General features: G+C 44.4%; 1 pseudogene; it reads right to left on the bottom strand.

Annotated features, from left to right (window-relative positions):
• LOC114617990 overlaps positions 1-2,975 on the bottom strand; it is a 10,110-nt pseudogene extending 7,135 nt beyond the window's left edge.
• Between the last annotated feature and the right edge of the window lie 14,285 nt (positions 2,976-17,260).

The following is a 17,260-nucleotide window of genomic DNA, read 5'->3' on the forward strand; positions in this document are numbered from 1 at the left end:
GTGTGTGTGTGTGTGTGTGTGTGTGTGTGTGTGTGTGTGTGTGTGTGGTGTTTTGAAACAAGGTCTCACTTTGTCACTATGTAGCCCTAACTGGACTGAAATTTGCTATGTTCTCCAGGCTGGTCTCCAGCTCAGCCTGCCTCTGTCTACTGGATGTTGGTTGGGTCTAAAGGTGTGCGCCACCATGCCCAGCCTCTCCCTGGGGAGAGGGGATGACCATGCCCAGCCTCTCCCTGGGGAGAGGAGGGTTGATAAACAGAAAAGACTTATGTCCTGCTCTGGGTATCTCCATGCTGGATTGTATTACTAGATCTTGACATCACATAATTTCCTGACTTTCCTACACGACATGGGGAACCAACAGGGTGGAGGTGGGGGTTCTGTTTCTTGGTTCCTTCATCCTCATGAACCTTGTGGCACAACCATCTTCTCTTCTCACTATTAAAGTTTTGATGACACCTTCATTGTAGTGGAGTCAGATCAGCACACACGCTGCCAGAAAAAGGAAGGAGAAATTAAAAGATGCCCCTTCACTTATATAATCCTTTTTAAATAAGTTGCTGTTTTCTGGGTTGAGTGACATCCAGTATATTTTTCAGGCTTCTTTTTAAAGATGTTTCCTGGTGAGCCAAGAAAAACAAAAGGGTTTAGGGAGTCAGACAAACTTGGTTTAACGTCTTGCCTGCTCATTTACTGTGTGATTCTAGAAGATTCTCTTTGTCTTTTCTTACATCTCATCCACTGTAAAATAGGAAACACAAGCGCAGACTACAGCATCGTGACATCACGGAGACTGCCTGCACAGGACTTATAAAGAGGTTGGAACCTGGCCTGGCGCACTGTGAACATGCCATTAATGTTAACAGTGAAACAAGAAAGCAGTCTCTCTCCACTGACACATAGTCTTCGTCTCCATCCTGCAAAGCAAGAAGAGTGACACTGTCTCCATTAGTCACTCCTCTTAGACGGATGTCACTCCTCTTATGACTGGGACCAACTACCTGAGGAAAGCAAGTGAAGGATTTCCTTTGACTCGGAATTTGAAGGTATACGTTCCATCTTGGCAAAGAAGGCATGACGGCAAGAGTGAGAGGCTGGCCATGACAAGAAGTAGGCAGAGAGTGGATGAGGGCACTCACCAGGCCTTCTCAGGTTTTACTTTTGGTTTGGTTTGGTTTTTTTTTTCTTTTTTAAAACACTAAGGACATACCCAGAGCTGTGTCTCCTAGGTGCTTCTAGATCCAGCCAAGCTGACGGTGAAGACTACGCAGCCATACAGAATTGTGGTGCTGGATGTAAAGTCACAGGGACTCAGTTGGTTAGTAAGTTAGAATTCTTGATCTTCAAATAATAAACCCCAGCGATCCAATCAGCGCCTCCTATGGTTCCTCAATGAAGGGCTCTGATTTATTTAGCAGAACACTGTGCTTGAGGCCTCTGGTTCTGGGTCACACATCATACTTCAAAGGCCTCTTTCTGAGTCTTTAGATAACATTTATATCCTATCCACTTTGTGCTGCATAAAAACAGCTAACTTAGCCTTGGGGCAACAGCATTTCTGTCTGGTGACACTTTCTGCCTTTTATAGGTTTTTCCGTCTCCCCTTTGAGCTTGTCGTAGTCCGTTTACTACACTCTATATAGGACAAAAAAAAAATGAGTTGTAATTGGAATGCCTGGGATCTCCCCACACCTAGAATTAAAATAATACACTTGGGTCCAGAGAAGAAATGGGTATTGATTCCATATTGGTTATCAGAGATGTTCCCTTCCCCCACAGCCAGAAAGCAGCAGAGCAATCCTCCTGGCTTACCTAAGCAGCTCTCATGTTGCCTTCAAAAGCACTAGCTAAAGCCCTGAAGTGAGACCCTCCCAATGTCATACTTGAAGGAGACTAGGAAGGGTTTGGTTAGCTCCCTAATCTTCAACCTCTCCAATCAGCTTAATTCATTCATTCATTCATTCGTTCATCTGCTACTACAGCCCTATGTGTTACTCTGACAGACAATCCTCAGATATAAGGCGGACGAATCCAAAGATTGCCCCAAGTTCCCGAAGGAGAATATGTGTTTACTAAAAAGACATGAGACGTAGAGCCAGCATGTATGGTACTTGCTAAGCAAGCCTAGAGATCTGAATTCAACCCCTAGAACCTACATAAAGGAAGGAGAGAACTAACTCTACAAAGTTGTCCTCTGACCTCCGAACATACTTTATGGAATATGTGCTCACACACATACTCCATGCACTTGCACACATACATACCATGCACCCACATACATACACACATGATGCACACTCATGCACATACACACATTCCATGAAGCATACCATGTACTCACACATATACACACACATACCATGTCCACATATACACACCATACACACACACCATGCACACACACATACATACACACATATATTATGTACAGCCATACACACCATGTATACACACACCATGCACACAGACACACCACGCACACATACACACTATACACTCACACACCAAACACATACACCCTGCATATACACACAATGTACACACACCATGTATGCACACACACTCACTTATATGCATATACACTCACACACGCAATAAAAACATATTTTTTAAAAGCAATATAAAATGTAGTTTTTTTAAAAGACATAAGACCTAAAACGAAAAGAAGGAAGAAAGGAGGGAGGTGGGAGGTGGGATGGAGAGGAAGGAAGAGATCAGCTCTGCCTTGCTCAGCATCCAAGTCTCTTACTGAAAAGGAAGAACCCTGCCAGCTCTAGGACCCCTGTAGGACTCCAGCCCAGCAAACATGTACCTATTCTAATAGGACATTTCCCACAGAGGGAAAGGGACTCCCAGTAACTGACACCTTCCCAGGTGGGTGTTTTTGAAGTCTCTCTGCAGAAGAACATTTATGGATCCAATTAGGTAGCTCTGTGGCCTCCTACCCAGCTCCATTTGGCATACTCCAGGGCCATGCCCATGACCCTGCTGTGTGGTTGGGCCTTGATGTCCCACAGGGGCTCTTAGGACTCTTAGCATGCAGCTGCATGCATTGACGAACACTCCTCCGCCCAAGCCACCCCTTCCTGTTCCTGCTATTCTCAGTCACACTACAGCCAATGTAAGGGCTTCAAAGCCTGATTCAAACAATGTCAGAGTTGATACTCCTTTTATGAAACTTTACAAATGTGAGCATTGTACAAATATACACATGTATGTATGTATGTATGTATGTATGTATGTATATGCATGTACACATATGTATGTGCTATTTTTGTCTTTCTTCTCCAATCTACAATTCAAACATAATCTCCAAGACTCTGTCCAAGAGCCTTGGCAGTTCCTGTCTAGACTCCTCCAGAATTCTGGTACATCAAGGCTTTTAATATAACTTATGGAACAAGCTGTGTGTGTGTGTGTGTGTGTGTGTGTGTGTGTGTGTGTGTGTGTGTTTAAACACGGTCTCACTATGTACTTCAGGCTAGCCTTCATGGATTCTCCTATCTTGGCCTCTCAGATGGTGGACTTCTATCAAACCTGCCAAGCAGACCTTTTGATTCCAACTGTATCCCCAGAACGACCCCACCCCTGCCAGAACTCCCTGAATTTCATCGGTGGATCAGTCATGGACAGAGGCTCACAAAGGAAGATCCCTGCTCAAGACATTGCTGAGAGCAATGAGCACGATGAAGTCTATATTATCAGCAAGGGAATGGTAAGCTTGACTTTAGGACCTCACAGACTTGGATACGACCCCTGGCTCTGCCCCGTCCGCACGTTTGTGATGTTGGTGACCTAACTCCTTTGAGTTGTAATTCTCTAAAGGACCAGATCTAACAAAATGAGCATTATGAAAGGATACTTACTAGAATGTCTCAATCAACAGGGGCTGGGTCATCCAACAATGTCCTCCTGCATGGAGGAGAGGCCTGGAAAGTTCATAGAGCCTCTGGTCTTCAGTCCATATTGGAACCCAAAGACATTGGAGTGTGAGGTCAGTGGAACATGGCCCCAGCAAAAATAGGAACAGAGACAGACATGCTCACCACCGAAAATACCAGCAGCAAGGAAGGACACGCTGACCATAGGAAATACCAATAGCAGAGATGGCATGCTCACCACTGAGACACAAAGCTGTCTTTTACTTGGACCTCTTTAAATCTGAGTAAGCACTGGAACATTACACCCACCCTGGGGGCAGATCTTCTCAATTAATCCTTCCCAAATAAGCCCTCACAGGCCTGCCCAGAAGTGTGTCTCTCATTTTTTTCTAGATCCAAGCAAGATGGCAAGATCACACACTCTTAGCCTCCATTCCCTTTCCTGTAAAACAAGAGAATCTCATTTATGTCATGGAGTCTTCATGAAGGTTGGCAAGGAAGGCTACAGAGTGTCGAGCAGTACCAGGCTGTGTGGACGCTAGCTAACAGTAACAACTAGAATGATTGGCCACTGGTAAGAGCTGTGCTTTGCATATTTCCAAGGCAAAGCACAACCCAAGCAAACTGCATCCCCCTTCAAAGGCCCACTCTTTTTGGTGTCAACAAGAGAAAGCTTCCCTGCCCTTGATTCTGACTCCTCTACTATCAAGCCTTCCCTGTTCTCAGCCAGGTCATCACCCATGCTACAGATAACCACTGCCCAGAACTCAAGGATACAGACTTGCCAAAGAGGAAGTCACTACTGCAAAAAGAGAATAGACTCCAGCTTTTCCTTTTACAAGATTTCTTGCAAATGTGCACACATACTCGTGTGTGTGTGTGTGTGTGTGTGTGTGTGTGTAGGCAATTATAAAGTCAGGTAACTTTCTCAACTATTCTCCTCTGGTTTTGTTGTTTTGTTTTGTTTTTGTTTGGTTTTTTTGGGTTTTGGTTTTGTTTTGATTTCGAGACAGGGCCTCTCACTGAATGCAGAGCTGATTTGGCTAGTCTGGAAACAAGCCCAAGGGATATTCTAGTCCCCAGCTCTGAGATTACAGACATGCACACTTGATTCTTTCTAGTATTCTGGAGACTCCAAACTCAGATCCTCATAGTTGTTGAGAAAGCACTTCTGTAGCTGGGCTATGTCCCCAACCCCTGGGCTCTCTCTGTACTCTGCCTCATGAAACACAAAACTACCCAGGATGTTTGCCAAATGTTCCAGTTGTCAAATGAAAGGAAGACCATCAGAGATGTGACATATGAAACAGAGCCATTGACTAATGACACAGAACTTCACTAACTCAACTATGCCAAGAGCTTCCCGGAGCTTTTCATTTACCATATGTAAGTATCTATGCTGCTATCTTCATAACCTGATACCACTCTTGCTGGCTCTCCCACTGGGGCAAGAGACAACCATTAATGACGAAGGTCTCGCACTGACTCGTGTCTCCTTTCCGCATATTCTTGAGAGCAACATCCTACAAAAAAAAGAAGAAGTAATGGGGCCAAATTAGAGGCATTTTTCTGTGTCTGTGCTACAATTTTTCCGAGAACAAGGCTAGCTAGCTTTCAGAAGGATCAAATAGAATTTGAAAATCACCCTGCTTTATGTGGCAAGAGCTTCAAGAATATCAAACATTTCTTGCCATTTGCAAGCAAATGGGTTAGAAGATTTTTTTCCCCACGATTATCTCTTCCAGAAAAGAGCAGTTTCAAACCGCAGAAAATGGACGTCACCAAGAAAAATAACCTGCTTTAGGAGGGTGAGAACAACCCTGAGATATCTGGGAAACAGAGGTAATGTGATTTTCTTCTCCCACACGGGGAAGCTCCAAACACAGGAGAAGCTCATTTCAAGCAGAAAGCTCTTTCCAAAGCACAAATATTGGAAAAATAGACCAAGACGTCAGCGCATTCTAAACACAGCTGTGTTTGCCCTCGCCTCCTGCCTACTAGGCCATGTTTGATTTAACCTGGCAGTTCAGGGAGAGGTGAAAGGCCTCTGACTACCCAACCTGTGGCTTATCTCTTCCCGTCCGTCATCGTTGACACTGCACGTAGCAAACTGACCTCTTATTAAATGTTGCAGCCAACAAGCAGGTTTTAATAATCTTTTGTGTTTTCACACTAAATGTATTTTCAGATGGCTGTCATTTGTATCCATTCCAAGGACCAAGATGCCCAGCCAACTGCTCTGAGTATAAGAAAACGCTCCGCTAGGGGGTGTTGCTGCCCTTCCCAACCCCAGAATGAAACATATGAGCCACAACTGTCTCCAGGAGAACGTTGTCTGTTAGTTCTGGAAAACAGGATGTAGGCCTGCCAAGCAGTTCAGAGGATGGTTTTAAGCCTTTAGAGTAACCTGAGATGAGGGACCACAGAAGACAGGGAAGTGTAAAGCACCAGGTTGTCATCAGGATAATGAGCAGGTACCCTGGCTGCACTCGTTCTCTTAGCCTGCATCAGGAGGCTACGGAACAGACAGGAGAGCACTGACGGTACAGTGTCAGCCCATCCCTAGTTAGGGCCCTGAGGGTAAAACCGGCTGAGCATCAGCATCCAATAGATAACAACAGAAGCCATTATCTCTCTCTAGCTGGGCTGCCAAGTGCAGGGGCCAGGATTGCCTGGTGTTTGCGGTTTCCATAGCAGCACTGTTTCGTTTTTAGCTGGCAAAGTACACAGAGAGGACAGGATCAACATTGCAGCAAATGACTAGAACAACCTGAGTCCTGAGCCTCAGAGCTCTCAGCAGGCTTTGCCCTTTTGGAGTCATGGGTGGGGATGAAGATGGATGCTCTCCAAGAGGTGACTGGAAACTAACAGCTTCTTCAGTCAAGCTTAGCAGCTGCCTGAGCACTGTCACCCACCCAAGGTCACCACTCTAAGCCTCTCTGCCTCATTTCCCAGAACTCTGGAAGGTGCTGTTAACATGGGAGAGACCCCCTCACAGGCATCCACTGGCATCTTCTACCTGGAATTTTTTGAAGCCTTTCTCTTTGCTCAGCTGGCCAAGGAGGTACTATGTTTTGTTTTTGGTTTTTGACACAGGGTTTTCCCAATGTGACCCTAGCTGATTTGAAACTGGCTCTGTAGAGCAAGCTCACCTCTAACTCAGAGATGTGCTGGCCTTTGCCTCTCAAGTGCTGGGATTAAAGTGTGTGCCACCACCGCCTGGCTACATACAACCACTATTTGCTACGAAGAGGAGAAAAGGCTTGGCTCCAGCCTTATGCGTTACCCATACAGTGTGCATATTCAATCTAACTGCCTACCATTTTCCTTCTGACCTGTTGGATAGAAATTAAACTAGTTATCTTAGAATACAAAGTGTCTCCGATGTTAAGGATACCTGGACATTTCTTGTTTCAAAGTACGTTTTATTTAATTTGTCTGTGGGTGTGCATCTGTGCAGTTTAACTGATAGCTAAATTGATCCTCCCGTCTCTGCTTCCTCAGCCCTGGGGTAACAGGTGATGCTGCCACATCCAGATTGTTATGTGCGTGCTGGGGACCCATACCCAGGTCCTGTGCTTTCCTGCTTTAAAGATTCCTAGTGATGGTCCTGCTTTCACACAGACAGAGTAAGACAGAATTAGAGGAGCCGTTAAGCTTTGAGTTGGTGAGAGGCTATAAAGCCAGATTAAGGATAAGAAGTCACAAGCTCCGAACCCCAGCCACAAACTCAAACCTGAGAACTGCCTTTGTTCCTGATCAGTGCAGACACAGGAAACTTAATGCAAATACGTCCTGACTGCCTCCCTCCTTCCTGTTCTGTTATAGTCCTACTTCAGTGTATGGGTGAAGCCAGATACAACTGCAGAACTCAAAGCCACTCCCTATGTGAATATGTGCATGTCTCTTTAAACTAATAGCCTTAAATGCTTTGGGCCTTAAAAGCTTTTTATTCCGGGGACTATATATATTCTGCTAGGTCTAAATGTCAAAATTAAAAGGAATTGGGAGACAGAGCCAATATGGAAGGAAGGAGTTGCAAAAAAAAAAATCCACTTATTGAACCCAGCAAGGTAAACACAGGACAGATGTCTGAAGGATTGATTTTAGCTTTGATCAAAAGTCAGACTTCATTGATCTTTGTTTCTCCAAATCACGAGCAGTTGCCAGGCACACTCTAGGTACTCATAATTATGTGTTGAATTAATGATGTGCCCTGAGCTCAGCATCAGAATAAAGAGTCTGGAATGGAGCTGGAAGGCTGAGGCTCTTGCTGCTTGACTCCTGACCCCTCCTGCAGAGTCCTGGTGGGGAGCTCAGACACTAAGCACCCTGATTTCGTGGGTCGTTGTTCTCCTGCTGCAGCAGATGCTGGCAAACAAGACAGGGCACGCCTTAAGGGGGAAAGAAGCAACAATTTCTACCCTTTGTTCTGAGACTAGGTGAGGGCTTACTCGTCCTAATTATGAGCTGAAAACAGAACTGTTTCTGTCCCTGCAATCCCTCAGGAAACAAACCTGTCACCATCCGCACCATCTCGTGTTCATGTGCAGCCCTGGGTCTGAGTTGGCACAAAGCACACTCAAGATTGATTCTGTAGAAGAAAATAAAGTCTAACAGAAAAACCTCCATCCCCTATTTGACAGTTCAATGTTAGCCATCATGAAAGAATAAATAATAACTTCCATGCATGCATGCTATTTAACATCCAATTTATTCTCCAGACTTATAAAGCATACAAAGCTCAGAGAGGCAAAGTGGCTTGCCCAGGATCACACAGCTAGCAAGAGCTGGAGCCAAATCTGAAATGAGGTCTGGCTGACTGAGCTCCAGCCGAGCTCTTTCCCGTCACACTAACTGTTCGCTCCAGCCTAAGGCGAGAGACAGTGCTCAATGTATAAATGATAAATGAGTCCACAGAAATGTCGCAACTGCCACTTCCAGACAGGCGGGAGGGGAAAGAGTATTTGAAGTGCTGGCGATCTTTTTCAATGTTTTTGGATAGGCAAAACATTTACAAGTTTTAAATACATATTAAAAAAAGAAAAACAAAACCTACAAGGCCAGAATGAAACAACTTATTCTACCTTGTCCTCAGTCAGTTCTCTAGGAAGGTAAACTTAAATCAGATCTTCAAGTGTTTTCCAGCCTTCCTTTATGCAAATACAGTGAGTATGAATATGTGTGCGAAGTGTGTGTGTGTGTGTGTGTGTGTGTGTATACAGTGTCTCACATAGCTGAGTCTGGCCTTGAATTCATTATATACCTGAAACTTTCGTTGATCCTCCTGCCTCCTCCTCTCAAGTGGCAGGGTTACAGGTGTGTGCCACCACATACATCTGAATGCGGTGCGTTCTAGTATTGTTCTGTACCTTGTTCTTCCCCATTTGCTCTTTCATTTAAGCAAAGACTAGTCAGTCAGACCTTCCACTGCAGTTCACAGGGACCATCATTATCTTCCATTCTACATTGTACCATGCCTCTGACGCACTTACAGCTTAATCAGTTAAACGGTAATGAGCAGTTAATTGTTTCTGATCTCTTGCCATTAAGTACTATGGTGGTAAGAGAAAAGCTTAAGTCCAGGCATGGTGTACATGCCTTCAATCCTAGCACTCAGGAGACACAGCCGTGCAGATCTCTGAGTTCAAGATCAATCTACACAACAAGTTCCAGGACAGCCAAGCTTAGGCCATGAAGGATCTGGAAAACAGAAAGCTAGGGCCATGTTTCAGCTCCAGCAAGCAGCAGAACTCAGCGGCTTCAGGCACGTGTCTCTGGCTTTAGAGTCAAGAATAGAAGTGACTATGGGACAACTGAAGCTGGTCATCTGGAACCAAGAAATTAGCAGTGATTAAGAAGAAACCAGCATCACTGAGATGAACTCTTCTGGGAAGTGTTTTTTGAGAGCACAAAGAAGGTGTGTTTCAGAGATAGCCAAAGTTGTACCTCGTGCTGCAGCTGGACTTGGTAATGTATAAAAATCACCCAGCTGGTACTGGTTTTGAAGGCATGAAGGAGCCATGAAGAGCAGCTGAGGCTCGGCACTGTGAGAGGCCAGGGAAGGCCACTGGTGAAGGTGCAGCCTCAGTTGCACTTGACAACCCAGGACTGGAGGGAGGTCTCATGCAAAGAAGTTGAGGCTTGGCACCATGCAGAGAGCCTATGAAAGGCTATTGGTGAAGCTTAGTTGTAGCAGAAGACTCCAGCGAATTGGAGATGCCATTACCATAGGATGATCACCAAGAACAGTGGCGTGGAGTCAACCTGAGTTTAGATTGCTACAGAGGGCAGAGCTGGAGACGTGGCACCAGCACTTTGGAGGAGCCGAGAAGATCATGTGTAGATCCCAGACATTGGAAGTTGTAACACTGAAGTTGCTGTGGAGACCCCAAGATGACAGAGATGGCAGATCCATGGGATACCTGCCAAGGAAAGCTGCTAACAGGGAGTGGACTAGCCCAGGAGAAAGAAGTTTGTTGCAGTCAACAAAGATGAAAGGAGTTGGAGATCTGAAGAGTGCTTTGTCATCAGACATAGAGATGCAAAGTTTGGAGTTTGCCCAGCTAGTTTTTGTGGGTCTTATTTGGTCCAGAATTCCCTCACTATGACATTTTGTAATAGTAATGTATATCCTGTGATGTATAAGGTATGTGATCTGCTTTTTGATTGTGACTTTATAGGGGATTACAGTTAAATGACTGAATGAATCTCAGAAAAGACTTTGAAGACTTAACATCGTTGAGACTGCTATAATCTGTGGGGACTTTTGAAGTTGGACTAAATGTATTTCGCATTATGCTATGTTTAGGTATGGCCTCCATAGACTCATGTGTTTGAAGAAGCCTATGGAGGCCAGGGAATATAAGTGGTGTTTTGAATATGTTTATCCTGGAGATTGGCATTATTAGGAGGTGTGGCCTTGTTGGGATAGGTGTGGCCTATGGAGGCTGGGCTTTGAGACCCTTCTCCTACCTACCTAGAAGACAGTCTGCTCTTGACTTCCTTTCTCAGCTCCTCCAGCTCCATGCCTGCCTGGACATTGCCAGCTTTCCACCTTGATGACAATGGACTGAACCTCTGAAGCTGTAAGCCAGCCCCAATTAAATGTTGTCCTTTATAAGAGTTGCCTTGGTCTTGGTGTTTCTTCACAGCAATAGAAACCTGAACTAAAACAAATACTATGTTACAGTGAATATTCCAAACATACACCAGTAAATCTATATAATAAATTTCATTTTCGGATGACTGGATAAAAAGATGCTAAAGATGACCATTGGCAGTTTACACCCCAAAGAGAGATACCAATAGGTATTTTGCTAAAGATTACCATTGGTTGTGCCCCCCCCACCCCATAAGAGAGGTGCCAGCTAGCATTTTGCTAGCAGTACAGAATAGGGTCTGTTTCCTTAGAGCCCTTAACAGGCAGAGTATGTCAACACTTTGAGTTCATACCTGAGCTAAACCACTTGCTTGATCTATGCAGTATTATTTTTTTTTATATATTTAAGTGGCTTTTTAATTTCATTTCAAAGAACTCCATTTTCATGTGCCTTGACCCTTTCTTTTCTGTTCCTGTAATTTCTTTTATTAAAAAAATAAAAAGCACTGAAGCTTAGAGTACATGAAAGCATGTTATGAAACACAGCCTTATGTTTTAAAACCAGGACTGGAATCCAAGTCTGTTCCTTCCAGACCCTGAACATGTATACGCATAGCCACCAGCATGTATACTCTTGTATTGTTTATGTCTTTATTCTTGTTTTAGCTTTAGTTTTATTTTTAGTTTTAGTTCTAGTTTTAAGTTTAGAGACAAAGTCAAGAGTAGCCCAGGCTGACCTTGAACCCACCACACAGCTGAGATTGGCCTCGAACTCCTGATCCTCCAGTCTCCACCTTCCAAGTGCTGAGATTTACAGACATGTGACATCATGCCCATATTGTTTTTCAAAAGAACTGTCAATAGAGTTGTCTATTCAGGGAGGGTACAAAATGAGATCTCAGTTGTCCTTTTATATGTTTTAATAACTTTGACATAAGAGATTGAATTAGTCAGAATTCTCCAGAGAGGCAGAACCAACCAATGGGACAATGATGCAAAGACGGACAGAGATAGACATGATTCTGGCTCACCCACAAGCCTTACACCTCAGCAGACGACTAAGTTGACACGTATAAATAACCATCTCCAATATCCAATCTATGTAAGATCCATCAAACTCTTGTTTACAATAACTATTTTGAAGTAATGTTGGGAATGACTGAAACACATTTTTAAGGCTAATCTTCTACAGTTCCTAGGTTCAGCTGGCTTGCACCCACTGCTTTTATTGGTTTAGGGACAGTATTCAAGGAATACTATATAGACCTTGCATTTAAAAGGCATGTGCTCTTGGGCCAGAGAGATGGATCAGAGGGTAAAGGTTATTATAACCAAGCATGATGACCTGGGTTCTTTATCCAGGGCCCATATGATGGAAGAAGAGAACCAATCCACTTGGCCTCCATATAAGTACCTTGGCACATGTCCCCACACATGTATACATACATGCAAAAATAAATAAATACAATGAAAATTAATAAGAAGCAATTTTAATTAGGAAGGACCCACACACACACAATGTAGAAAGGATCAGAATTGAACATTGAAAAGCAACCTCTTCATTCAACTGTCTGAAAAATAAGAACAACACTGACTCTTCAAGATGATGTGCCCATTGTTTGTTCTTTAAGTCTACATTATTGTTACATTTTTCTTTAAGAGTAGAAAACCAAGGGGCTGATGTAGATGAATAAGGTGGAGTAGAATCAGATCACCTTTAGAAAAGGCCCTGGTTGCAGGAGAGCTGACTGTGTTCCAGGATGGAGACTCAGGGACTTTCTATATTAGTCAGGACTTTCCAAGCCCCAGTTAAAAGGGAGCTGGCCAAAGAAGGATGTTGCAGCGTAAGCAGACCCATCCTGGGACTCTGCTTTGGAACTTGAGGGCAGAAGCATTTTCTCTTCCTCTGGAAGGTGTGAAAGGAAGTCGTTTTCATTACCGAGAGAAAAGCCAAAGGAAAATAAAACCTTTGAAAGTAAAGGGAAACCTCACAGAGTCCTGATGATTCTGTGTGCCTTTGAACCAACCTCACATAAAGCCCAGTTTACCTACAGACATTCAGAGACATGTGCCTTTGCCAGTCTAAGAGAGGCTGAGGACTGGTGGTGCCTGCGTGCCTGTAATCCCTGCATTCTGGAAGTGAAAGGGAAGGGGAGAGGGGTAGCATGAAAGACGAACCTGAAGGACACTGAGAAACTGGGTGGGAGAACAAGTTGGTGAGCATGTTCCAGGAGGAAGTCATCTGTGCAGAGGCAACAATGCCCTGCAGCTCCTCCCACTGTTTTTATGGAACCTGCCTTCTGCTCCCCTGACTCTGATCAACCTCTTCCTAAAGCCTGTCACAATAAACAGTGGAAATTCAATCCCATTGCGATTAATGTTGCCTTTCTAACTGAGTTTAGAATGTATTCCAAATAGAAGGCATGTTCTGTTGCACGTACTCTGGCAAATTTGCCTTTAAAACTAAGGTCTAAAAGTTGGGGGCTAGGGACATGGTCCAGTGCTTGCCTGGAACGCACAAAGGCTCTGGGTTCAATGCTCAGTCCTGAAGGGAAAAAAAGTAAAGCAAAGAAAAAAGACTTGAGGTGACATCAATTGAGCAAGAAGTTTCCTGTAGCTAACTGTAGAAATATACATTTTGGGAGAAAATGAGAAGAAAAACATAGAAGGAAGGGGAATACAGTTTTTAGTGTCATCTATTTTTGTACAATATTACCACCAAGTTAGGAGCCTAAAGGAACACAAACTGTCACAGTTTCTGTTGACCAAGAACCTGGTCATTGTTTCATCACACTGGGTAAAGTCTCAAGACCACGTAGTGAGGGGTGTGTTATAAACACTCCTCCAGCCCTAGCACTTCAGAGGCTGGGGCATGAAGATGGAGAGTTCAAGGTTGGCCTGAGCCTGAGACTATTTCTCAAAAAGAAAAGAAAAATCTACTGAGCCTCTGTTCATCCCAATCTAACCGTAACAGCTCTACCGTCAGACTCGCTCAGAGTGCTGGCAGAACGCAGCTCCTGGAGCTCACAGGACAACGTCCCATTTCTCATCCCCTGTATTCCATCACTTTCACTTTTCTTCTCCACACCCCCACCCACCCACCAACTCATGCTTAAATCCAGAGTCTGTGCATGGCAGAAAACAGGGCTGGTAGGATGGCTCAGCAAGTGTCGTAGTCAGGATTCTCTAGAGGAACAGAACTGATAGACTATTGATGTATATATAATGAATTAATACTCATGTAGTCTATCAGTTCAGATAGATATACAGACAGACACACAGACGGACAGACGGACGGACGGACGGACGGACAGATGGATGGATGGATAAATGGATGGATGGATGGATGGGTAGGTAATCAGATAGATAGATAGATAGATAGATAGATAGATAGATAGATAGATAGATAGATAGAGATTTAGCAACATAGTTTATATGCTGTGGTCCAACTAATCCAACAATAGCTATCTCTCAATGGAAAATCCAAAAATGCAGTAGTTGTTCAGGTCATAAGGCTAGATGTCTTTACTGCTCTTCAGAATACATTAGAATCCTAAGGAAGGAAGTAGGGTCTAACACCAGGGAAAAGAGGCTGGGTGCAAGCAGGAAAAGGGAAAACCCACTTTCTTCCATGGCCATTCTGTGGCGATGAATGTGACTTTGAAGCACGCCCTCCAAAAGAAACACTGAGGACTGCAGAGAGGATGAAGTGAAGGAAGGCTATATAGACTCCCGAGATCCAAGCCTTGGCCACAGAGCAGTGTGCTGCTCTTCACTGCTGCGTCTTTGGTGTCTAAATATTTGTGGGAGGTGGAGGCAAGTGGAGGTGAGGGGGTAATATCCTTCGCCTAGGTTTCAGCAGGCGACATGGCCTGCGTGAGTGGCAGGGGAGTCCCCCAGAGCACTCACTTTGCGGTCCTCTCTGCTTCTCACTACTGACTTTGAAGAAACAAGAAGCCAAGTTGAAGAGCCCTGTGAAGCCAGGGTTTGCAGACGGCCCAGAAATGCTATGGGCTGCCTCTTGCCAAGAGCTAGCAAAGAACTCAAGGGCCCCCTGACTTCAAAGCCCAGAGCCCACATGGTGGAAATCAGAGAGTCAACTCTGAAGATGTCCACACAGGTACATGAAATAATAAATAATCTTTAAAAACAAGAAAGAAAGCAGAAAAGGAATCTGAGAGGAGATGGACACCTAGCAGTGTGTGTGTGTGTGTGTGTGTGTGTGTGTGTGTGTGTGTGTAAATACCTATGCTCACTTAAAAAAAATTTTTTACTTGGCTCTTCAGCTAAATATCCAATTCTATTGCTTATGAGTTCTGCCTTCCACCAAACACGAGAACATGAAACAACTCTGCCCAAGGTGCTTCCTTTGTGAAGGCACTCTCCTCCAATGCTGATGACACACTGCTCCTTTCGTCCATCTGAGATGTCACCAGAATGACCTTCCCTGTTCTTGTTCTCACCAACATCCTATTCATGATCACTTGTGCATTTTCTAAGAAACCTGACGCTTCCTCTAGAGAGAACTCCCTGTCTTTCTGAACCCTTCTCGGCTTTTCTGAGAATATATATACCTTGCTCTCAGTTCAAGGCCTCTTCCACAAGTTTCGATATTTGTTGGAGCCAGACTCCACTTCTTATTGCTGATTTTGCTTCTGTCTGCTTAGACTATCCCAACAAAATCCATTGCCTGGGAGCAATGAGATGGTTTAGTGAGCAAATGTGCTGGCCTCTGAGCCCGGCAACCTGAGTTCTAGCCCCAGAACCAACATGGGAGATGGGGAGAATTGACGCTTACAAGTTGCCATCTGACCTCCAGGTATGCACCATGGCATGTGCACATGCACTCACAGACACACACACACACAGAGAGAGAGAGAGAGAGAGAGAGAGAGAGAGAGAGAGAGAGAGAGAGAGAATACTTTAAAAATTAAGTTTCAAAACCCAACAGACTGAGAAGCTAAAAGAACAGAAATACCTGTCACAGCTCGAGTAAATTGAAGTCCAAGATCAAAACGCCAGCTCCCAGCTTGCAGACAGCCCCTTCATCCTCATATGTAAAAGAAAGCAAGTTTGAATCTGTCTTAGTCAGTGTCCTATTGCAGTGAAGCGACACCGTGACCAACCGCAACTCTGATAAAGGAAACCAAGGCTGGCTTGCGGTTTCAGAGTTTAGTCCATTCTTAGCATGTCAGGGAACACGGCAGCATGCAAGTAGACATGATGCTGGAGACGTAGCTGAGAGGTCTACATCTGGATCTGTGGGCAGCAGAAAGACAGAGAACCACTAGGCCTGTCTCAGTCCTTAGAAATCTCAAAGCCCACCCCTAGTGACACATTTCCTACAAGGCTACACCTACTCCTGTTGGTGTGTCCCCAACAAGAACACACATCCAATCCTTCTAACTGGTGCCATCCCTGATAACTGAGCATTCAAATATATGAACCCAAGAGAGCCATTCTTATTCACCTCCCCAGCCCCCATAGACTTATAGCTTTTTCATAATGCAAAACCGAGTTCAACTTCCAAAGTCCCAGTAGTCCATAATAGTGTCAACATTATTTAAAAGTCCAAAGTCTCTTCTGCACAGATGGCTACCTTCACACTCAGAGAGAAAACCCCTTATCCACATGTAGCATCTCTTCCTCACCCTAAAATAGTAGCAATAACAGGTGTGTGTTTCCAGGTGATGGCAGCACATGACTTTAATCCCAGCCCTCTGGAGGCAAAAGCAGGTGGATCTCTGAGTTCGAGGCCAGCCTGGTCTACAGAGCAAGTTCCAGGACAACCAGGTTTGTTTTAGAAAAAAGAAAAATGGATAATGGCCTATTAAGGGTTGGGCATGATTCTTATGGTACAGGTCAGGAGGACCTTGAGTCTAAGACTAGTCTAAGCCACATAATGAATTCAAGATTAGTCTGGGCATAGTGAGTTTCAAGCCAACATGGGCTACTGATTAAGTCCCTGATTCAAAGACTCCAAAAGAGAGGAATAAAGGGGGACCAGCTGAGCTAGATTGGGGCACCATTCTTAGGCTCTTGCCTAACCTTAATTACCTCCTTAATGGCCTATTTGGGGGATGAAGGCATGGCCAGATTGAGCCTATAGAGTCTCAATTCTGTCATGGTACACACCCAGGCCTGAGCCTGTGTTTAAATACTGTCATGGTGGCAGCAAGACAGTGTTGGCCCACACCTTAAATTCTAGCACTCAGAATACAGAGGCAGGCATCTTCGTGAGTTCAAGGCCAGCCTAGTCTATAGACTGAGTTACAGG

Source organism: Grammomys surdaster, unplaced genomic scaffold, assembly GCF_004785775.1.
Source record: "Grammomys surdaster isolate TR1022 unplaced genomic scaffold, NIH_TR_1.0 139, whole genome shotgun sequence".
Classification (NCBI taxonomy): Eukaryota; Metazoa; Chordata; class Mammalia; order Rodentia; family Muridae; genus Grammomys; species Grammomys surdaster.